At 41.9% G+C, this 24,218-nt stretch overlaps 1 protein-coding gene across 3 annotated transcripts in view; it reads right to left on the bottom strand.

Annotated features, from left to right (window-relative positions):
* The window catches only part of LOC145344813 (uncharacterized), a 1,415,987-nt gene that overhangs the window by 1,017,907 nt on the left and 373,862 nt on the right, over positions 1-24,218 (bottom strand). For 2 of the 3 annotated variants that reach the window (XM_080191980.1, XM_080191983.1), the window contains exon 3: positions 15,076-15,135. The exons of the other annotated variant lie outside the window; for it this stretch is intronic. The gene's annotated coding sequence lies outside the window, so the exon portion shown is untranslated. The remainder of the gene's footprint in view (positions 1-15,075; positions 15,136-24,218) is intronic. 3 annotated transcript variants of the gene reach the window in all.

Genomic DNA, 24,218 nt, shown 5'->3' with positions numbered 1-24,218 from the left:
GAAGGGCCTGTTCTGCGCTGTAATGTTCTATGTTCTATGTTCTATAGGTTTAACATGAGAGGGGAGAGATACAAAAGTGTCCAGAGAGGCAATTTTTTCACACAGAGGATGGTGAATGTCTGGAACAAGCTGCCAGAAGTAGTAATAGAGGCGGGTACAATTTTATCTTTTAAAAAGCAATTAGGTAGTTACGTGGGCACGATGGGTATAGAGGGAAGTGGGCCAAATGTGGGTAATTGGGATTAGCTTAGGTGTTTTAAAAAAAAATGGACAAGTTAGGCCGAAGGGCTTTTTTTCGATGCTGTAAACCTTTATGACTCTATGCCAACTGTGTAATCAATCTGGGCTATAAAGGAACAACCATTCTGAGCAAAAACAGACTCCAAAAAAAAAAGAAGTCACTTCCAAAAAAATATTCTAGGTGTATTTTCTGGCCGTTCAGGACAAACAGTGAATGTAATTGCCGATGCGAATTTGTGATCCTCAACAATGCAACTCCTAACATCTTCTCAGGCTAAAATTGCGAGTGTTTGCTCACCTTGTGAATTGCTGGAACTTTGTTGAAACGATATCACTGGTATTAACTACTGGTATCAAATGGTAGATGGCTTGCATAAATCTTCAAATTGCCATTGGCAATATCATTGAATAAATGTTTCATTGTTTGTTTTAGTGGTGGCTTGAGAAAACGTGCTGAAAATGCCAGTCAGTTTCTTTATTCTACTTTGCTTCAGAATCCCTTAATCACTTATTTTTTCCCGTTTGCAACAGCAAAATTGTAGGTTTTTCTTAAAATGCAAACACTTTCACATCTATATTTTATCCCACCTTGTTTTTTCATATATAATCTTTTGCCTCAGCTACTTATCAAGGATGCCTTATACTGTGGATCTGTATGGTTCCTGCAGCTGTTGTTGGTATAGTCCTTTATCAGAGAGGTCTATATGCCCCCAAGGTTTGCAATGATTTGTACAGTTTTCATGGCTCCTGCCATGTTGTCTAAGGTTAACATCCAAATTTGTAAATTGTATCAAGTTTTTGAAATCTCCCCAACATCATTTCAATTCCAACTTCAGCATGTTCTGTTATCATTGAATTATACAGCACAGAAGGAGATCATAGAGGTGACACAATGATTAGCACTGCCTTCTCATACTGCCAGGGACCTGGGTTCGATTCTACCCTTGGATGACAATCTGTGTGGAATTTGCACGTTCTCCCCATGTAAGCGTGGGTTTCCCCTGGGTGCTCCGGTTTCCTCCCACAGTCCGAAAGATGCGCTGGTTAGGTGGATTGGCCATGTTAAATTGCCCCTTAAATGTTCAAAGGGTTATGGAGATAGTACAGGAAGTGGCCCTAGGTAGGGTGCTCTTTAAGAGGGTTGATGGAGACTCAGTGGGTCAAATGACTTCCTTCTGCACTATTGGCATTGTATGGCTCTTCAGATTTTATGGGCCCACTGGATCAGATTGCACCCCTGAGTAAGGTAGTGGGAGTCAGGAAACCTCCTCAGGACAAAGTGCTACGACTGACTGGATCTTTGTTCTGCTTGTCTGACTTTGTCACTGTTGTTTTCTCAAACATTAGACCCTCTTAAGACCTCTTCACAACTCCACTCCCTATTTCCAAACATGCCCCCACTCACACTCAGATTCTTCAAGCGAACCTATTCCCATGCCCCATACAACCCCATGCCAACTTAGTGTCAATCTATTCAAACTTATGCCCCCTACTCATTTCCATGGCCTCTTTTAGCCCCAATGCCAACTTAGTGGCAATTCATGCCCTCACCAGCATGCCTTGTCCTTACATTCTCCAGACCAAAGCAGTCAGTGTCTATTATGGGCAGACCTCAGGAGCCATACTGAGATGAAATGAAATAACATTCTAAATATCTATCACAGACTGACCTGTAAAAAATACTCAAATTCAAGAAAGCTCATTCAATGTATTTAAATCCCCTCAAGTATTTAATCACTTGTAAAACAAAGAGTTGTATTCATAATCCCACATCAACTTCAGCTCATCCTCTGAACTATCAATCAGATTGTGAACATAAAACCCTCTGCGGTGATAATGAGAGGTTGTGTTAAAATGCTAAAATGATAACACTAGAGTTATGCCAATGGATAGCCATTGAAACAGCTGGAACAGATTGCTTTTATCTTTTAGCCACAGGCAGTCTTTATTTTATGTTTTCAAAAGGAATGTGGATTTAAATAACTCAACAGCTTGAATTTTTTTTCCTAAATCTCTCAGACGCAAGGCAATTCTTGTTAATTTTTAATTCCAAGCTAAGTCAGTTCTACAGAACTTTCCACCCTTCCACAGCATTCATGACTAGCGAAAGATTTGTACCTCCCACTCTGCAGGATGAGACCCTTGTTGCATCCAAGCAGCATTAAGTTCAAATAGTCCCGCTGAGTTTGGCTTTCTGACATGTAGAAGTCAAGTGCAACCCCTGTCCCCCTTCCCAGAAAAATAGGATCAGCCAGGGTCATGACTTCCAGATCTGAGTTCCGTCCACCATTTGAAAAGATCATTGTATCCATCCTTGCGCTCTTAAAGGGCTACCAATTAGCTTCACTCCCTGCTCTTGGCTCAGAGCCCTTCTGGTTTCTCCCTTTCATGCATTTTGAAAATTATTATTGAGTCTATGTTCTCCACTCTATCAGGCAGAGCATTCCAGATCGTAACAACCTGCCATGTAAAACCATTCAATTAATTTCTTCATTTGTTTTGTGAATTATCTTAAACCTACTAGTGGAAAAATTTGCCCCCATCTATTCTGTCAAAACCCCTCGTAGTCTGCTGTGAGGAAAAAATTTCTAGTTTTGCAACATCCTTTGTCCCAGGTGCCATTCTGGTGAATCTGCTTTGTATCTTCCTAAGGCCTTAACACTCAGAATTGAACACAAGACTAAAACTGATCACTAATAAGTGACTGGGAAGACACTAGTAGGTTACCTCAAAGCTTATCTTCAAATATCAACAAGTACAATTTCAATTTAGATCAATGTGAGGTGATGCATTTTGGTAGATCGAATCAGGGCACTCAATTAATGGTGGGACATTGGGGAAGAATTATAGAATAAAGAGATCTAGGAGTACAGGTTGATAACTCCTTGAAAGTGGAGCAGTCACAGGTGGACAGGGTGGTGAAGAAGCATTTGGGATGCTTGGTTGCACTGAGCAGAACATTGGACATCTTCTTGAAGTTGTACAAGACATTAGTAAGGCCACATTTGAAATACTGTATACAGTTTTGGTCACCCTATTATAGAAAGGATATTTTTAAACTAGAAGGAATGCAGTAAAGATTCACTCAGATGCTACTGGGACTTGATGGTTGAGTTATTAAGGAGAGGCTGGGTAGACTGGGACTTTTTTCCCTGGAGTGTAGGAGGCTTAAAGGTGTTCTTATAGAGGTCTATAAAATAATGAGGAGCATTCATCAGCTAGATAATCAACATATTTTCCCAAAGACAGGGGAGTCTAAAACTAGAGGGCATAGGTTTAAGGTGAGAGGGGAGAAATGCAAAAGTGTCCCCAGAGGCACAATTTTTTCACTCAGAGGTTGGTGAGTTCAATAAAAAAAAACTGGAACTAAGAATCTACTGATTAAACCAGAATTGAATGGTCCTTTAGGGAAGGAAATGTGTTGTCCTTATCTTGTCTGGCCTACATGTGACTCCAGAGCTACAGAAATATGGTTGACACTCAACAGCCCTCCAAGGGCAACTAGGGTTGGGCCAGCCAGCGATGTCCATGTCCCACAAATGAATAAAAAAGTGTAATCTAAATGAGTGACTTGTTGGTCATGAATTACTCTGGGGGCTTGGTTAGTTCATTGGCTAGGCTTGCTTCCAGTGCATTGCTTTTTAAAATGAGTGGCTAAGATCATGAAAAATGGGAGAAATTACATTGAAAGTTTGCGCCGGTTAATCCAATTTCAGTAAACCAGTACAATCAAGGAGAGAGCTCTGGCCAATCTTCCAGATGGTTTCTAACCTGAGTGACATCATCTCTCACTGTGTATTCTGTCCCCTTGAGTTTCAATTTTGCTTGGCTAATACTAATTACACCACTGGGGATTTGGGCAAATGGATTTGCAGAGGCTGAATGCATAATGTAACTGAATTAACACTGCCATTAGCAGGTAGGTCGACTCCCTATCCACTTCCCTTTTGCCAATACAGTATACTGGATGCGGGTCCATGAGAAATCACTGGTACTCAAGGAATCCAGGGATATGCTATGGAGGCAGAGCTCAGTGTCATCAGTGTACTTGTGGGGCCTGACGTTGGGCGGGCACCTGTAGCAGGTTTGATGACGGGTTATAGGGGCAGAGTGTCTGGGGGGAGAGCCAAAAGGCTGGAAACCCATCAGTCTAAAATCCCACGGCAATTCTCCCAGGCAAATGACGGGTCGCTCTTCCACCATTTGCATTCACATATCTCATCAAACTGTCCAATCTTGCGTCACACCAGCAGGAATTTACGTTGGTGTCAATTCTGATTGCTAATGAGTGGTAGGCACAGTTCACAGAGACTTTGAGGTGAGCGCAACAAAGCCTTTCTGCCATAGCTTTACTCCTGATGCACTCTTCACCACTTTGCCAGGGCAGACTGCTTACTGTCTGTAGCTGGATTTGAACCCATGTCCCCAGAGCCTTTATAGAAGCATCTGGATTACTCTTCAAACATCATAATTATGTTACCATGTTGCTCCTAGGACATAATTGTCCTTATTCTCTTTCCTTTCATGCGGTTAAATATTACCTACAAGAATTTGATTTGTGCCAGCCTCGCTCACACTTCGCCAAGAGTCAGAAGACTGTGCTTCAAGACCCACTTGAGGCTTGAACACAGTATCGAGACTAACACTGGAGTCTCCTCCCTCTGCAATTGGATCCTGAACTTCCTAACCCACAGTCCACAATCTGTAAAGATGTAACATCTCCTCCACAATCACCCTCAACGCCAGTGCCCCACAAGGCTGTGTTCTCAGCCCCCAACTATACTCCTTATACACCTATGACTGTGCGGCCAAATTCTCCTCCAACTCGATTTTCAAGCTTGTTGACGACACCACTGTTGGATCTCAAACAATGATAAGACAGAGTACAAGAATGAGATATAGAATCTAGAGGTCTGGTGCAGTGACAATAATCTCTCCCTCAATGTCAACAAAATGAAAGAGATTGTCATCGACTTCAGGGAGCGTAGTGGAGAATAGGCCCCTGTCTACATCAATGAGGATGAAGTAGAAAGGGTTGAGAGCTTCAAGTTTTTAGGTGTCCAGATTACCAACAATCTGTCCTGGTCCCCCCATGCTGACGCTATAGTTAAGAAAGCCCACCAATGTCTCTACTATCTCAGAAGACTGAGGAAATGTGGCATGTCAGCTACACCTCTCACCAACTTTTACAAATGCACCATAGAAAGCATTCTTTCTGGATGTATCACAACTTGGAATGACTCCTGCTCTTCCCAAGACCGCAACAAACTACAAAGGTTGTGAATGGAGCCCAATCCACCATGCATGCCAGTCTTCCATCCATTGATTCTTTCTACAATTCCCACTGTCTTGGCAAAGCAGCCAACATAATTAAGGACTCCATGCGCCTCGGACATTCTCTCTTCCACCCTCTTCCATCGGGAAAAGGATACAAAAGTCCGAGGTCACGTACCAACCGACTCAAGAACAGTTTCGTCCTTGCTGCCATTTGAATGGGCCTAATGTGCATTAAGTTGATCGCTATACTCGAGCTAGGACTGCACTTCTCCATGAATGGTATGCTTTATCTGTACAGTGCAAGAAATAATACTTTTCATTGTATGCTAATACATGTGACAATAATGAATCAAATCAACTGTGGTGCAGCACCAAAGGAGTGCTGCTCTGACAGAGTTGCTGCCTGTCCAAAGTGACATTAAACCAAGGTCTCTTCTGCTCTGTCACGGGGATGCAGAGGATTCACATCAATATCTGGATATTGCTCATGTTCCGACTGTAGAATATAAGAGCAGCAGTAGGCTGACACATAATCCTTACATGACAAGACCAAAACGGATGACCTTGCTGCTGTTTGTGGGAACTTGTTGCATGAAAACTGTCCGCTATATTTCCTGCGTTGAAATAGTGAGTGCACTTCTGAAGTACTGCAAGGTGTTGTGGAGCACCCTGAGGCCCTTAAAGGTGCTTCATTAACATAATTTGCTCAAGTGAGACCGGAAATTCCCGCCCGAGGTCAATGGACATTTCCATTGTTGGTCTCTCTCCCGCTCCAATTCTGTGGTAGGTGGGGCGGTAAAATTTATGTCAATATGTTCATTCTTGAAAACAGGGGGAAGAAAAACACCAACGTGCATCCTTCCTGCAGTTCACTGGGCTACCTGAGCAAAGAGCTGAATCCCAACGATGTGGAATATACAATTGACTCCCAGGACAGAATATATGGACTGGAACCTCAATGGAGTGGGTTACTAACTGTTGGCAAAAGTGCTTGCACATTGGCAGGTTTACATTTATTTGGTAAAGTGTTTTTTTGTAGAATGACAGGAATAAGTTTTGGTCTCCACGTCTGGGACATTCTCACAGGAACAAGGCTATTTTAGCAACCCCATCTGAGGAAAAAAACCTTGCTAATCTTAACAAAATGCTGTCTGAAATCAGATATTCTTTCATTGTTTAATAGATTTCTTAGTGTTCTTTGTAGTTTAAGGGAATCTCCTTCATAGAATCCCTGCAGTGCAAAAGGACATTATTCAGCCCATCAAGCTTAGGTTCACTAGGCTGATACCGGAGATGAGGGGGTTAGGCTATGAAGAGAGATTAAATAGACTGGGTCTTTACTCGTTGGAGCTTAGAAGGATGAGGGGGGATCTTATAGAGACGTATAAGATAATGAAAGGGATGGATAGGGTAGAGGTAGAGAGATTCTTCCCGCTCAGAAAGGACAACAGGACTAGAGGGCACAGCCTCAAGATAAGGGGGGGGGGCAGTTTAGATCGGAGTTGAGGAGGAACTTCTTCACTCAAAGGGTGGTGAACCTCTGGAATTCTTTGCCCGTTGAAGTGGTGGAGGCTACCTCGCTGAATATATTTAAGTCACGGGTAGATAGGTTTTTGACAGACAAGGGAATTAAGGGTTGTGGGGGGAAAGCGGGAAAATGGAACTGATCCACTTCAGATCAGCCATGATCTTATTGAATGGCGGGGCAGGCTCGAAGGGCTGGATGGCCTACTCCTGCTCCTATTTCTTATGTTCTTATGTAAACCTGCACCGACTCTCCCAAAGAGCATCCCACCCATGCCCACTCCTCCGTCCCTATCCCCATAACCCCACACATTCACCATGGCTACGCCACCTGACCCACGTGTCTTTAGATTTTGGGAAGAAAACGGAACATGCAAACAGGGGAGACCGTGTAAATTTCACACAGACAGTCACCCAAGGCCAGAACTGAACACGGGTCCTGGTGCTGCAAGGCAGCAATGCCACCAGTGATTTGCTAACGACAATATGGATTGTTATTAAGTGACAAAGCTGCGTTGATTATGATTAGATGTGACGGGAAAATGGTGATCGGCCTTTTGAGACCACTGTGGTGAGCTACTTGTTATATTGCTGCTGTGGAGGAGATTCCACGGTAACCACTCAATGATAAGAAAACAGAGTTGTCGCCAAAATCAGAATGTTCTGAGTTGGGCAAGATAAGAGTAAATCATAATTCTGCATTTGGATAAGATGGGACATAAGTATCCAATGTGAAATCCAGGGAATATAAAACAAACAACAGCTTGTCTAAGATTTCCTGGTTAGGATAAGCATATTTTATCCATATTGATCCTTGTAGTATCCTCCCTAATCCTATCAAACCTTTCATTTCAGATGCCCATCTGTGGTTGGTAATTTCGGCAAGGAGTCCAATCCTAACTGTTAACATGCATCAGATATCAGCTGGTTTCAGCTGTTGGGGAGAGGCATGTAGATTTCTCTTGGCACAAATCCAATGTGCAAATTAATCTACTTCTCTTAACGGAGTCTCTCACATCTGCCTTGTGATGGCTGCAGTGAGTGAAGTTGGCATATTGTTCATTTGGGCTGTTTGTTGATATTTCAAGACAAAAATCTTCAACTGAGAATATATAGGGAAGGCCAGTGCATGGGATGGGCATGCACAACAGAGGCAAGTGGATCTATCCAATCAAGGCCAGTCCTGAAACTTAGCAAAGGCAATTTCTAAAAAAGCAAACAAAAGATCCAAAATATACAATGACCGCAATTTTACCAACAAATGACTGAATGCCATAACAGCGAGAAAAACGGTCCATGCCTGTCTGTTCGTCGCAGACTGGACACCATCGTCCCACACTAAGCTGTCGGGTTCTAAAAGGGGTGGGACCTAAACATGCCAGTGAGCCTGGCTGAAAATCAATCGGGCGATGTTTTGAAAGAGTGTCCCCCCTCCCCATGGACAACGGGATCTCTCATCCCCCATCAGTGGCACATTTCCCCACCCCCCTACCTGAAACAGAATGCCAGCATCGGGGCTTTCTCAGTGGGTAATGTAGCAACCAGAAGCAGGAGCAGGCCTGTGGACACTGAGCCTAGTGAACACAGTGAACATGGAGGAGGTACTAACTGGTCTTGAAACCTCTGAACTGTGGAAGATGTGGGGTGACACAGTAGTTAGCACTGCTGCCTTACAGTGCCAGGGACACGAGTTTGATCCCCAGCTTAGGTAATTGTGCAGAGACCGCACATATTTCCTATTTACGGATTTACTCCAGGTGCTCCAGTTTCCTCCCACAGTTCAAAAAATGTGCTGGTTGGGTGCATTGGCCATGCTGAATTCTTCCTCAGCGTACCTGAAGAGTTCAGAGGTTCCAAGACCAGTTCGTACCTTCTCCATGCTCACTGTGTTCATTATGCTCAGTATCCACAAGGCTAAATTTTCCAGTTCGTTTCTAATTGAATGTGGCAGAACCTCATTGCGATTTGAAAGAAAAGATTAAATTTCACAACCTCAGGCCATTGCAGAACACTTCAGCCAGTTCAGGTTCTTTTTTTTTTGAAGTGTAGTCATTATTGTAATTTTGTGAAATGCTAAAGCTAATTTTCACACCACAAAATCCCCAGAGCAGTAACGACCTGGTCATCTGCTTTTTAAATGATGAGATATTAACATTGGTAACTAGGAGATTTTCACAGTAACTTCATTGCAATCTTAATGTTAGCTTACTTGTGAGACTACTGAATAATTTTTTAAATATAAAGATACAGATAAATGGACCCAAATCCAGTTCAAGGTTGGAGAATGGCTAAAATCTGGACCAGAATCATTTCCCAGCCTATTTCCTTCAAAGAGCCAGTTTTTTTTTTGTTGATAAGAGGGAACAGGAACACACATCATGCCAGCCCACATCCACATCAAGGCTGAGAAGTCCTGGACTACCTTTGACCCATTGTACATACACAAGGTCTTAGCAGGACTCTAGCCAGCTAAGCAATGGCACAGGTCTTGTTGAGATCTTTCAAAATGTCCCAAACTTTTCACAGAATGACTTTAGTTTGTCTGGTGATTGGGTTTGATCACTGAATTACTTGGTTCTCCCTTGGTATAATAGTTCCTTAAAAATTTAACAGGCCATCAATTCAGTTTTTGAAATCAGTGATGACATCTGCCATTAACCGATACCAAATTAGCCACTGAAGTGGCAAATTGTTTCAGACAACGAAGGCTGCAAGATAACTCTGAGGGACAATAGAAGGCAACATACTTTTGAAACCGGGACATTCTGTATACACTCTGGTGAACTCTTCCCGATTTAACTAGCCTCCTCAGAGGAAGATATCACCATCTTCAAATGCAACAAAGATGGAAGGAAAAGCAGTAAAACTTGGGAAGTGACTGGGACTGGACCAAACTGGCCTTGCATCAAGGTAAAGTCACTGTAGTCCCAGATGACCATAGTCTGCTCTCTCCTTTTGAGGGGGAGTGGTATTTCAACACCAGGTTCAAATCCAACAGGTTTATTTGGAATCACAAGGTTTCGGAGTACTGCTCCTTCGCCAGTTGGCTCACCTGATGAAGGAGCAAGGCTCTGAAACTTCATGATTCCAAATAACCTGCTGGACTTTAACCTCGGTGTTGTGAGACTTCTTACTGTGACCACCCATGTCCAGCGCTGGCATCTTCACATCATTTGAGGGAAATAGCTGACTGGGGATGATTTAACATGAGGATCACCACACCTCGGGTGGGGCTTTCATGAATAACCTGCTGCCATCAGACTTTTGAATGGACCTACCTGATATTAAGCTGATCTTTCTCTACGGTCTATCTATGACTGTAACACTACATTTTGAACCCTCTCCTTTCCTTCTCCCGGGTATCAGAGACTCATAGAACCCTACAGTGCATCTCAGGAATGTGGAGGAACAGAGAGATATTGGGGTTCATATCCACAGACCTCTGAAGGTTGGCACTCAAGTAGATAGAGCTGTGAAGAAGGCTTATAGTATGTTCGCGTTTATCAACATGGGGTTTGAGTTTAAGAGCTGGGTTATGCTGCAACTATACCGGACATTGGTGAGACCACATTTGGAATAATGTGTTCAGTTCTGGTCACCTCATTATAAGAAGGATGTGGAAGCATTGGAGAGAGTGCAGAGGAGATCTACCAGGATGCGGACTGGTTTTGAGGGTAGGTCTTATGAGGAAAAATTGAGGGTGTTGGGGCTTTTCACTTTGGGGCGCATGAGGATGAGAGGTGACTTAATAGAGGTTTATAAGATGATGAGAGGGATTAATAGAGTGGACATACAGAGACTATTTCCTCGGGTGGATGTAGCTGTTACTAGGGGCATAACTATAAGGTTCATGGTGGGAGATATAGGAGGGATGTCCAAGGTAGATACCTAACTCAGAGAGTGGCTGGGGTGTGGAATAGACTGCCTGCTGTGATTGTGGAATCGGACACTTCAGGAACTTTCAAGCGGTTATTGGATAGGCACATAGAGCAGGCCAGGATGATAGGGAGTGGGGTAGCTTGATCTTGGGATTGGACATAGCTCGGCACAACATTGAGGGCCATAGGGCCTGTACTGTGCTGTAATGTTCTATGTTCTATCAATACTGGGAACTGTTGCTGTCAATAGGAACTGTAGCAATTTACTCCTGCCTAACACACCAGGAGGCTCCAAGAGCCAGGGTTTCATCTAGATTCGGGAAAAACTGATCCGCGCAGCTCCAGGACTCACAAAATGCACACCTGACCCATGCGGAACATTAAGAGATTTTTGTCTTTCTACACAGGGTTTGGCTTTGCATTGTATTTGAGGGTATGAAGCGCGTAGTGAGGTGAAGGGTAAGGTGGCCTGCCTTGATTCTCCAAAACATCAGTTCAGCTCGCAGCTTCAGGTAAGGACCTCTAAACCTCACCTGCCATACTCAGCCCCCGTGTCACCCCATGTCCAAATTCTCTGATGCCATCCCATTCCTTTTCAAATTTTCCATAGCTCTTCATTCTCACAGGCCACAACACATTCTCCAGCCAAGTATACATGATTTACAGTTTCCAGGAGTCACAGCGATAGAAATGGGAACGACTTTAAACTAATTGGAAAAACATTAAATAACTAAAAATTTGAATTCAGAAACTCAATATCAGTAATACTAGACCAAACAATCCAAGGGAAAAATGTTGTAATCCTTTAGAATCGTAGAGGTTTACAGCATGGAGACAGGCTTTTCACCCCAATTTGTCCATGCTGCCCAGTTTTTATCACTAAGGTAGCCCCAATCACCTGCATTTGATCCATACCCCTCTAATACCCATCTTATCCATGCAACTGTCTAAATCCTTTTTAAAAGACAAAATTGTACCCACCTCTATTGCTGCCTCTGGCAGCTTGTTCGAGACACTTACCACCCTCTGAGTGAAACGACTGGCTTTTGTATCCCTCCCATCTCACGTTAAACCGATGCTCTCAGACTTGCCGCCTGTCTTTGGGAAAAGATGTTGACTATCAACCATATCTATGCCCTTCATTATTTTATAGACTGCTATAGGATCACACCTAAGCCTCCTACGCTCCAGGGGAAAAGATCCCAATCTATCCAGCCTTTCTTTACCACTCAAACCATCAAGTCCCGGTTTCATCCTAGTAAATCTTTTTTGCACTCTTTCTAGTTTAATAACATCCTTTCTATAATAGAGTGACCAGAACTACAGCGTTCCAAGTGTGGCCCGACAAATGGTCTGTACAGCTTCTACAAGATGTCCCAACTCCTATATTCAATGTTCTGACCAATGAAGCCAAGCATGCCAAAAGCCTTCTTCACCTATCTGTCCACCTATGAATCCACTTTCAAGGAGCTATGGACCTGTACTCCTAGATTTCTTTGTTATCCAAAATCCGACTGTTAACTGAGTAAGTCCTGCCGTGATTCGATCTACCAAAATGCATCACCTCATATTTATCTAAATTAAACTCCATCTGTCATTCATCGGCCCACTGGTCCATTTGATCAAGATCCTGTTGCAATCCTAGATAGCCTTAAATTCCAATTAGATTTGCAAACAAAGAAATGAGTCCCAAATTCTAGTATGCAGGCATAACAAATGATTAGGAAAACTCATAGAATGTTGTCATTTATTGGAAGGAGAGCTGATTACAAAAGTACCGAGGTTATCATTCCATTGTACAGTACATTGGTGAGACCACCTTTGGAACAATGCGTACAGTATTGGTCTCCTCATTTAAGGAATGATGCAAAACATTGGAAGCAGTTCAGTGAAGGTTCAGGAATGGTTGTCTCATGCGGAAATGTTGGATAGACTAAGCTTGTACCCACTGGAGTTTAGAAGGACAAGAGGTAACTTGATTAAAATATACAAGATCCTGAGTGATTTTGACAGGGTGGATGTGGACAGGATCTTGTTGGAGATTCTAGAACAAGGTGGGGGGGGGGGGGAAATTGGGGGTCACTGTTTAAAAATAAAGGATCACCCATTTAAACTGAAATTAGGAGAATTTTTTCACTCAGAGAGTTGTGAGTCTCTTGCTCTCTCTATCTGAAAAGACAGTAGAATTAGGGTCTTTGGATAGAACATAGAACATTACAGCGCAGAACAGGCCCTTCGGCCCACGATGTTGCGCCAACCAGTTTTTTTTTTAAAAAAACACTGACCCACTAATCTAAACCAATCCCTTTTCGTCCATAAACCTATCCATAGATCGCTTAAACGCCCCCAAACTAGGCGCATTTACAACCGCAGCAGGCAGGGCATTCCAATCCCTCACCACCCTCTAGGTAAAGAACCTACCCCTGACATCCGTCCTATAACTACCACCCCTTAATTTAAAGCCATGCCCCCTCGTGCTAGCATTCTCCATCCGAGGAAAAAGGCTATCACTATCCACCCTATCTAAACCTCTAATCATCTTATATGTTTCAATAAGATCCCCTCTTAGCCTCCTCCTTTCCAGCGAAAACAACCCCAAATCCCTCAGTCTCTCTCATATGACCTCCCCTCCATACCAGGCAACATCCTGGTAAACCTATTCTTCAGGCAGAGCTGGATAGATTCTTGGTAAGCAAGGGTTGATAGATTATTTGGGGTAGGCAGGATGCAGCTTTGTTACCATCAGGTCAGTCATGGTCATATTAATTGGAGAAGCAAGTCTGAGGGGCTGAATGGGCACCTTGAGTCTGCTTCTCCAATTAATAAGATTATCCATTTTGTGATTGATATAAATTGTAAATAGTTGCAGTCCCAGCACAGATTCTTGTGGCACACCGCTTGTTACATCTTGCCATCCTCAAAAAGACCCATTTATGCCTAATCTGTATTTCCTGTTAGGTAACCAATCTTCTATCCATGCCAATATTTTATCCCCACACCATGATCTTTTATTTTCCTCAATAACGTTTGATGTGGGAATTTATCAATTTTAACTATAGTACATCACTGTTTCCCCTCATCCGCGGCAATGTGACTCCTTCAAAAAACTGCAATAAATTGGCGAAACATGATTTCCTAACATGGCAAAACCATGTTGACTCCAAGTGATGATCATGTAATTACCTTGTGATAGCTTCATTAAGAATAGCTTTTAACATCTTCCCTACGACAGATGTTAACTGGTCTGTAGTTCTGTGCTTTCCAGCTCCCCCTCTTTATGAATAATGAAGTTTATTTTAAACAGTCAAATACTCAAGTGCTTTGATCTTAAAATTTGTATCCTTGTTTTCAAATTCCTCCATGGATCTGCCCTTCTCAATTTCTGTAACCACCTTGAGTCGTACAAATCTTTGAGATCTCTGCGCTCCTTTCATTCTGACCTCATATATTCGCAACTTTCATTGCTCCATTATTCAGCTGCCTTAGTCTTCAGCCTTAAATTACCCCTCTAAACCTCACCATCACTTTCTCTCTTTCTCCTTGAATAAGTTCCTTATACTTTTGGCAAAGCTTTTGGTCACCTACCCAGATGTTTCCATTTTGCACTCTGTAAATCACCTTTGTATGTTAACTATCTGAAGGTGTTATAAAAATGCAAGTTGCTTTCGATGTTTCTTCAACCAGTCCTGAGTGGATTTGAATGAAAAGCATATGAAAAATCTACAAGTCTGAAAGAAAAGTTGACAATGGTCATTACACACAGCAGGCCAGTCAACATCATGTCAAGTGAACATGATGAAGGATTATACAAGGAATGTCATCTTGTCTGTTCACTCCACAGATGCTGACTGACCTGCTGGGTGATTAAGTTTAGGATTGGTTGTTCATTTTGAATAACACAGCAAGAATGGCTTCAGAAGAAGAACGTGATTGCTCACAATCAACCGCCAAGAAAGACATCTCTGCAGGAATTGCTCTGGCCTGTTAAGAGAGGAACTGACAAGGTTTGTCACTCATGTTGGGACACATCTGACACAATGTCAGCCTTGTTCAAGACTATGGGGTAGACTTTTTGTCAATAGTTGATTCCCACTGATTCTATACAAATCAAAAAGAGTAATTTTTGAGATACATGAAGAAGCAGTTATGCACTTACTTTGTCCGCACAGGATTACTGGTTGATTAATGCTTGTTTCTGCTCAAGTCAGTAACCATGCTGTGAGGAAATGTACAAAAAACAAGAGTTAGTAGGACTGAGTCAAATTATGGACAGGACAAAGCAAGATGCAGAAACTTGCAAAACAGGCAAATAATGGGCAAATGAAGTTTAAGACAGATAAGTTTGAGGTTGTACATTTTGGAAGGAAGAATAGAGAGGCAATTTATTTGATGAAGGGGCATATCTAAATTTAACAGAGGAATGAAGGGATCTGACAGCACAAACACATTAATTGCTAAATGTTGTGCCATACGTTACCAAGGCACAAAAAAGGCAAAACACAGAGGATGGTGAGTGAGTGTCTGGAACAAACTGCCAGAGATAGTAGTAGGGGCGGGTACAATTTTGTCTTTTAAAAGCATTTAGACAGTTACATGGGTAAGATGGGTAGAGAAGGATATGGGCCAAACGTGGGCAATTAGGACTAGCTTAGTGGTTTCAAAAAAAAAGGGCAGCTTAGACAAGGCCAGAGGGCCTGTTTCCATGCTGTAAACCTCTATGACACTATTTCTCTAGCTCTAATCCAAAATCCCCAGATTCCACCCAACCTGATATCTGACTTTCAGAAGGATTGAGATGCCGTTTAATACAGTGCAAGAAATAGCATTAGGGAAGAGCTACAGTGATTTGAGTGGTGAATGAAACAATGAAATGTTTGGAACTTGCCTTATTTGTATTCAAGGACACGAAGAGTAGAGGCAGCTTGGGGGACCTCTGTGGTTAGATTTTCCCTTTCATGACGTCGGTTTGAATTTGTCACTATTTTACAGGAATCTGCATGTGTCGAGCACTAGTAGAATATAGAACATAGAACATTACAGCGCAGTACAGGCCCTTCGGCCCTCGATGTTGCGCCGACCAGTGGAACGAATCTAATGACCCTCTAACCTAAACTATTCCAATGTTATCCATATGCCTATCCACTGACCATTTGAACGCCCTAAAAGTTGGCGAGTCATATCACCAAACACAGGGTAATTAGCTAATCACATTGAAGTATTTGTATAGACAGCAAATCAGGCAGTAAAATGTACTGAATGTTTTAATTTTAGTTAAAATTTCATGGAAAATTAAATACTGTGACATATAAATGAGAATAAAATGAAACATCAACTTATGATAATATTATTTTTATCATAATGGAGAAACTTGGCATTCACAAAAATAAAATGAGTTAGAGGGGCCAATATGACTGTTCAATCATAGTAAAGAATATATTGGGCAGGATTTTATGACCTCGCTCAAATGACACTGGAAATTCAAACCCAAGATCAATCAAGATTTCCGTTGTCGGACCCTTGCCCACTCTGATTCGTGGCGGGCGAGATGGTAGAGTTCGGGTGATTGCATCATAAAAAACTCAGTTACACCACATTCATCAACATGCGCCTTTGCAAAGAGACCAATAGAATATGAGGGGACTTTTTTTTTGTCAGCTTACCAATCTCTAATTGATTGCAATCTTGGGGTTGCAGAAGCACACCCCACTGTGAAATTCAGAATCCATTCTGGATTTCCTAGTAACGCTGCACTTATAGGGATTCCAGAAATTGGTGTCAGTTTTAGAAGAATACTGAGGGTGAATGCTAACACAGTTTTGTTGTCATTAATTCTGCAAAATTCAGGCCTTTGGAGTGGCAATTATAGACCAATTATCTCACGCTGAAATTCCAGCAATATATCAGTCCCAGCTTGTTAGCTAATTCTCCATAACATGCCCTTCAAGTACAGTCAAGATAACAGATAAACTACTTTGCCTCCAACTGTGATCTAGGTATTTTTTAGTAGCTATCCAAAGAGTCAATGCTTCATCAATATGTTCCTGTGTTGTTTGCGAGAATAGGTGCTATTTAGACCTTGTACAATTGAAGATAGCACTTACACAAGGGGGAGGTGGCAGGGGGGCATAAATAGTTCTCTAGTTAGAGGGTGAACAAAATGAGTCAACTCCTCATGAGAAATCCATTTTTTCATCCATGGTAGTCAGTTCTTTGAAGAGGATGCATTGGCTATTTGGCTGAACGATCAGGCAGGATCTTCAGCAAGAGGTTCATGGGACAACAGTAGAGCTCACTCACCAAGTTTCATGCCTACCCCAGCATTTGAATCACCAACTGTGCAGGTCATAGTCAGAAATTGATGGTGTTGGTGCTGCAGCTTGTATGAATGCAGTAGAGTTAGCTCGATGCATTCACTGAACCCCAATATATCAGCATCGTACATTCTCTACAGTTGGTTATTGAAGCAGTATAACTTGCCTGTCAACGAGTAGATCAAAGTACATGTCTTAGAGGGCCCAAATGTCTAATCAAATTACACAATTCAGACAAAGAGTTGGGTTATTTTATCCCTTTTCCTGGCAATGGGAATAAAATATTTCCTATGTTTTCATCAAAGTAATGGCAGCATATCAAAGTCAACAAATTAACAAGCTGACACTTGTTTTCTAAACCATATGGGAACCACACATCATGCTCCCCTCTTGTCGCAATTTTGAAATAGGAGTGGGTACTTAAGAGAACATACACCACCTTATTCACTGAAGCAATTGTTTCTTGACTACTTCTCAGCAGTAATAACTTCTCAATTACCTACCAGCCTAAATGCAAACAGATGGCAATAACCACTAAAGCTAATTTAATGAACAAATTACGATTGTTCTTTGAGTGGTAAAAGCACGGAGCAAGATTTCTTTGTTTCAGATTTCCATGCTGAACAATCTATATTCATAAAAAACAGATGAAAAACTAATACATTCATTAAAAGCTCATAAAGCCATCAATCAAACAAGTTTTTTTTAAGAAGAAAGCAACAAAATCCACCCTGTTCCAATTTCCCATTACAAATTCTGTCAGAGCATACTTGTGGTATTTGGGCAAAAGAAGAGTCAAAGCTGCAAGTGTGGCCAGGCTTCATTAATGATTGCTTCAAGCCTTATGCAGATAAGCAGATCCCAGAATGAGGGGAGTAAATTAGATGCAAGAAATACAACATTTGTAAGAAAAAAAATTGTATTTATGTGAAGCCTTTCATGTCCTTGGATGGTACAACCAGTGAGGTGTTTTTGTAGTGTAGCTAACTACTGAAGAGTACAGAGATAGGGCACGGAATTTGTGCACAACGAGATTCCATCAAAATCAAAATCCCGGAAGGAAAAAGCAGTTGTAACCAGATCAGATCCCAACTGGAGCAACTGGCATTAACCTGGTGTTAACCAGAAACTAACCAGCAACCAGCTGGAAAGAACTTATCCCCCTCCCCCCAATTTTGTTAGCCAGATTTAGGTTGTGTCCAGTTGTGATATTTTTATTCATTGGCAGAATGTGGTAGTCACTAGCTAGGCCAGCAATTTTTGCTCATCCCTAATGGTTTCAGTCAACCAACGACTACTGCCCATTAACCATGAACAACCGGGAATCAGAAGTCCCAACAGACAGATGCTACCAATGCAGTGACTGTTTTTTTGCCTTAGGTAATGGAATTAAGCACAATATAATTTGATCACATTGGTTGATGAATAATCATTGAACAGGACACCTTCTCTGTTTTTCTTCAATGAGTACTGTCAGATATTTTATGTTCACCTGATAATGAATTCAGGCCTTGGTTTAACATCCCATCAAAAGAATGGCACCTCCATTATGCAGCACTCCCTCATGGATATAACAACCCAGGGCACTCAAGGTCCAGAGTGGGACTACAAGCCACCAGCCTTCAGACTCAGAGTCTGAAGATACAAACTTGAAATGTTAACTCAATTTTCTCTCTGTTAGATACTACCCAACCTGCTGCATCGTTCCAGTATTTTCAGTTTTTGTTTTATCTTGCGTCTGATTTGTGAAAAACTAAATTACAACTAATATAAGCTATAGATTCATGAGTATGGGGTTTTGTAAAAGTTTGAGCAGAAGCTCATGCTCCCTTCCCTTCAGATTAAGAACAATTCTTTCTCAGCAGTTTCACACATGTCACAGTTACTATACAGTTCACTGGTTCTGTATATAGTGTACATTGGTTGAATAAGTGAGGAAGGAAATCTGAAATAGAAAGATCTTGCTCAATGCTGTTATCACCTAAAGAACAAGAAGTTGATCAATGATAATCTAGAGAAACAAATTCTACCAAAAAAAAACAAAATTTATAAAGAAAATCGTCAAATCATATTCAGTGGTTCTGGAAAAACATAGCAAATACATCTATGCAACAAAATACGTTTTCTGCTACTGCAGACATAATGGTGCAGGTTTTCACAGAGTTGGAAGAACATTGGAGCCTTCTAAAAATAGCCAGCAGGACCTGATTTCTGGCTTACCACTTTCATTTGTCTTACTAAACCATCGTCTGGATTCAGGAACTTTGTGAAAGGTAGGTTGGTGCTATTCATTCCTCAACTTCCTCCAGCCAACATAATGTCAACTAATTTCCCCACACATCCTCTGGCTCCTGATAGCCTTGATGCCAACTCATGTCCCCATTTACCCCATGAGCTCCAATACTATTCCTTCTTTACTTATGCTAATATACAGAACCAATGAACCCTATGATAACAATGGCATGTGTGAAACTGTTGAGAAAAATAGTCTGTTCTTAATTTTTTGGTCAAAAAGTTAGTGTTCCTACAAATCTATGAAAATATCAAAGAGACCATTAAATATCAATAATGTAGCTTTAGTCACTTTGCACATCTAACTTGTGTGTAAATAAAAATTGAGATATTGACAAAAGAGACTCTGTCAACATTTCCTACTGCCTCGGCAAAGCAGCCAGCATAATGAAGGATCCCACGCACCCCAGACATTCTCTTTTGTATCCATTTAGATCCAATTTTGTATCCATTTAGATACCTCACCCTGGACCCCCTGAAATTTAACTTTGTACAATAACTTACCATGCGGTACCTTGCCAAACGGCCTCTCTCTGCACTGTGGGAATTCTATGATTATAGAGGCAGACCAACCCAAGATGGTGCAAGGAACTAGAAAATTGTTGCAAGAAAAGTTTTGGCATTAGCTTCATTGAGAGCTACCAGGAAGGGTAAAGTGGCTGAGCCCGCATTGGAGGAAAAGCTGTTGTTTGAAACTAGACCAAACTTGTTCCATGACGGATAGGGCCAGCACTCCAATTAGGTTCCAGGCTTTGCTCCAACCCAACTCCCAAGTCTGAATCCTGCATCCCAAGCTGTGACACCGCACAGTCTTCAAACAGACATAATTGTAAGAAGTGTGAGGGCCAAATACTGATCTTGCTGCTTTTAAGCACTGAAGAAGTGGAATGCTCATTTGGGAATCAGCTCCTCTGTCTGATATGCGGGAGACAGGACCTGGGTGGGATGCTCTGTTGAAGAGATGATGCAGGCTTGATGAACCAAATGGCATCCTTATGCACTGGAAGGGTTCTATGATTCCATGTTTTTGTGATATAATAGAGCTATTGAAGGTGGCAAGAAGGGAAATACTTGTTAAGATAAATACATAGGAAGAGATAATAGTGTGTTCCAACACAATTAAGCTTTCAACAGGGAGGATGCATAGCAATGTCCTCAATGATGCCAGGTTTGGGAAAGGCAGCAAGGCGTCATAGTGGCACAGTGGTTTGCACTGCTACCAGGTTCAGTTCCGGGTCACTGTCTGTGTGGAGTTTACACATTCTCTCCTAGAGTGTGATGGGTTTCCTCCGAGTGCCCCAGTTTCCTCCCACAATCCAAAGATGTGCAGGTTAGGTTGATGGGCCATGCTAAATTAACTCTAGTGTCAGGGGGATTAGCAGGGTAAATTTGAGGGGTTATGGGAATAGGGCCTGGGTGGAATTGTGGCCAGTACAGACTTGATGGGCTGAATGATGACCTCCTGCACTGTAGGGATTCTATGATTCTATGAAGAAAACTATGCATACATCATGGTTTGGAAGCAGCAAATGAAATACAGGATCACTTCGGAGAAATATTTACAGGAGCATTTTTACCTTGCACCTTCCAGATGTGACTCATATTATTTTCCCCCACTCCGTGCAGTCTAGTTGGATGACATTACCTAATTAAGGCTTCAATCCAGAGGGAAAAATAATCATAAGAATGTAAACCGAGAATGTTGGAAAAACTGCAGTGTCCACGCAGACAGAAATTGAGTTAATATTTCAAGTCCGTATGAGCTCTGAAGACAAGATTTTTTTGTATTAAAAAAATTCATTGCTGGTTCTGATTTTGCGACCCGGAATCAAATCCGCTTTCCTGCATTTGTTTAGGGTGTTGGTGAGGCCACGTCTGGAGTATTGTGTGCAGTTTTAGTGTCCTTATCTGAGGAATGATGTCCTTGCTATTGAGGGAAAACAGCAAAGGTTTACCAGGCTGCTTCCTAGGAGGGCAGGTCTGTCATATGAGGGGAGACTAAGTCAGTTTGGATTATATTTGCTGGAGTTTAAAAAAGTGAAAGAGGATCTCATAGAAACTTATAAAATTCTAATAGATTTAGACGGGGTAGATTCAGAATGCATGTTCCCAATAGTGGGGGAGTCCAGAACTAGAGGTCATAGTTTGAGAATCAGGAGTAAGCCTTTTAGGGCTGAGGTGATGTGAAATTTCTTCACCCAGATGGTGGTGAATGTGTGGAATTCAGTACCACAGAAACTAATTGAGGCCAAAACATTGTGTGATTTTTAAGAAAAAAAAATAGATATGGCTTTGGGGCAAAAGGGATCAAGAGATATAGGGGGCTATTGAATTTGATGATCAGCCATGATCATATTAAATGGCAGAGCAGGCTCGAAGAGCCAAATGGCTTCGTCCTGCTTCTAGTTTCTGTGTTTCCTTTTATCATCTCATGCAGGAAAATCTGGCCCCCCACTGCAACCTGGAGTAGGTTTTACTGCTTTTTGAGGTGCTGTCTCAATGTACTTACAATATGTACATAATTCACAGATTTCGCTGCTTTTGTAAAATACTTGCTATCCAAATGGGAGCTCAATAGACATTCCCATAGTGTGTTGATGTTACTTCATGCTGGTTGCAGCCAACAGACAATCAGGCTTTTGGCAATGGCAGTTGGGAGTTGCACAGTTTCAAAGAGAAAATGCCTTTTCTCCCTTCCCATTTTTGCTTCTCACTTTGTAGAATAATAAATAACATGCTTAAGCAATGTCACAGCCACTTTGTGACAAATATGAGGCCATGGTGATAACTCACAAGCAATAAAGTTGAAACTAAGTTATGTTTAACCTCAGGAGTGGAGTTATCTATCATGTCTTGCTGCGAGTCACAATTATTTAGGACATACACTTACAACGTAACAGATGCTTCTATAGTATTTCATGTGTTGAAGTATGCAATCCCAGGGATGCATGTGTGTATTTATGAAGCAGTTTAATGGACACGCTTAATGATATCAAGTGAGGCACGCTTGGCCTGTTAACACTGGCATTCTGGACATAAGAATATAAAGTCATGATTATGTTGTTTGTTTACAGCAGTAAGGGTGTAATGAAATGAGTCAACAGAAATAATACTCAATGCCAAGACATTTATTTTAGAATATCCATCCATAGGATCCAGAAATTTTCCATCAGGGAGATTATTTAGTGTGTTACTCTGTTAATGACTATCACAAATGTGTGTTCCTCAGATTTGTCAATTCTTGTCCACCAGTTTAAATGTTTTGGGTGAGTCGTCTCTAATGCATTTCGGCAAAATGCCATAAAAGGTTCTTTGTTCCCACAACACCTATTTGGTTACAGTATGCACTGTATGGAATTGTAGGCCTCATATGGTGTTCATACGTGTCTATTTGAACAGGAGATAACTCTTCCACTGAGGGAAATCCTCAAAAGCATTGCAACTTATACATCTATATAGAGCAAGAGGGTAGCCAGGGAAAGGGTTGGCCCACTCAAGGACAAGGGAGAGAATCTATGTGTGGAGCCAGACAAGATGGGCGAGGTATTAAATGAGTACTTTGCATCAGTTTTCACCGAAGAGAAGGGCTTGGTGGATGGTGAGTCTGGGAAAGGATGTATAGATAATTTGAGTCATGTTGAGATTAAAAAGGGGGAGGTATTAGGGTTCTTGGGAACTGTTAAGATAAACAAGTCCCCAGGGCCTACTGGGATATACTCCAGAATGCTGAGAGAGGCAAGGGAGGAAATTGCTGGGGCCTTGAGAGAAATCTGTATATCCTCACTGGCTACAGGGGAGATCGCAGAGGATTGGAGAATAGCCAATGTTGTTCCTTTGTTGAAGAAGGGTAGCAAGAATAATCCAGGTAATTACAGGCTGGCGAGCCTTACATCAGTGGTAGGGAAATTATTGGAGAGGATTCTTTGAAACAGGATTTATTCCCTCTTGGAAATAAGTGAATGCATTAGTGAGACACAACATGGTTTTGTGAAGGGGAGGTCGTGTCTCGCGAACTTGATTGAGTTTTTCGAGGAAGTGACGAAGATGAATGATGAGGGTAGGGCAGTAGATGTTGTCTCCATGGACAAAGAACAAACAAAGAACAAAGAAAATTACAGCCCAGGAACAGGCCCTTTGGTCCTTCAAGCTTGCACCAACTGTTCTGCCTGACTTAACTAAAACCCTCTACCTTCCCGGGGACCATATCCCTTTATTCCGATCCTATTTATGTACTTGTCAAGATGCCTCTTAAAAGCCACTACTGTATCTGCTTCCACTACCTCCCCCGGCAATGAGTTGCAGGCACCCACCACTCTATGTGTAAAAAATCTGCCTCGTACATCTCCTTTAAACCTTGCCCTCACATCTCAAACCTATGTCCCCTAGTAATTGACTCTTCCCCCTGGGCAAAAGCTTTTGACTATCCACTCTGTTCGTGCCTCTCATATCACATCTCCCCTCAACCTCCATCGTTCCAGTGAGAACAAATCAGGTTTCTCCAACCTCTCTTCATAGCTAATGCCCTCCATACCAGACAACATCCTGGTAATATTTTCTGAACCCTCTCCAAAGCCTCCACGTCCTTCTGGTAATGTGACAACGAGAATTGAACACTATATTCTAAGTGCAACCTAACTAAGGTTCTATAAAGCTGCAACATGACTTGCCAATTTTTAAACTCAATATCCCAGTGATA

The sequence above is a fragment of the Carcharhinus amblyrhynchos genome, chromosome 7 (assembly GCF_965287045.1).
Source record: "Carcharhinus amblyrhynchos chromosome 7, sCarAmb.v2.hapA, whole genome shotgun sequence".
In the NCBI taxonomy this organism is placed as follows: Eukaryota; Metazoa; Chordata; class Chondrichthyes; order Carcharhiniformes; family Carcharhinidae; genus Carcharhinus; species Carcharhinus amblyrhynchos.
Note: the sequence above shows the minus strand (reverse complement) of the source record. Positions and strands in the feature narration are given on the sequence as shown.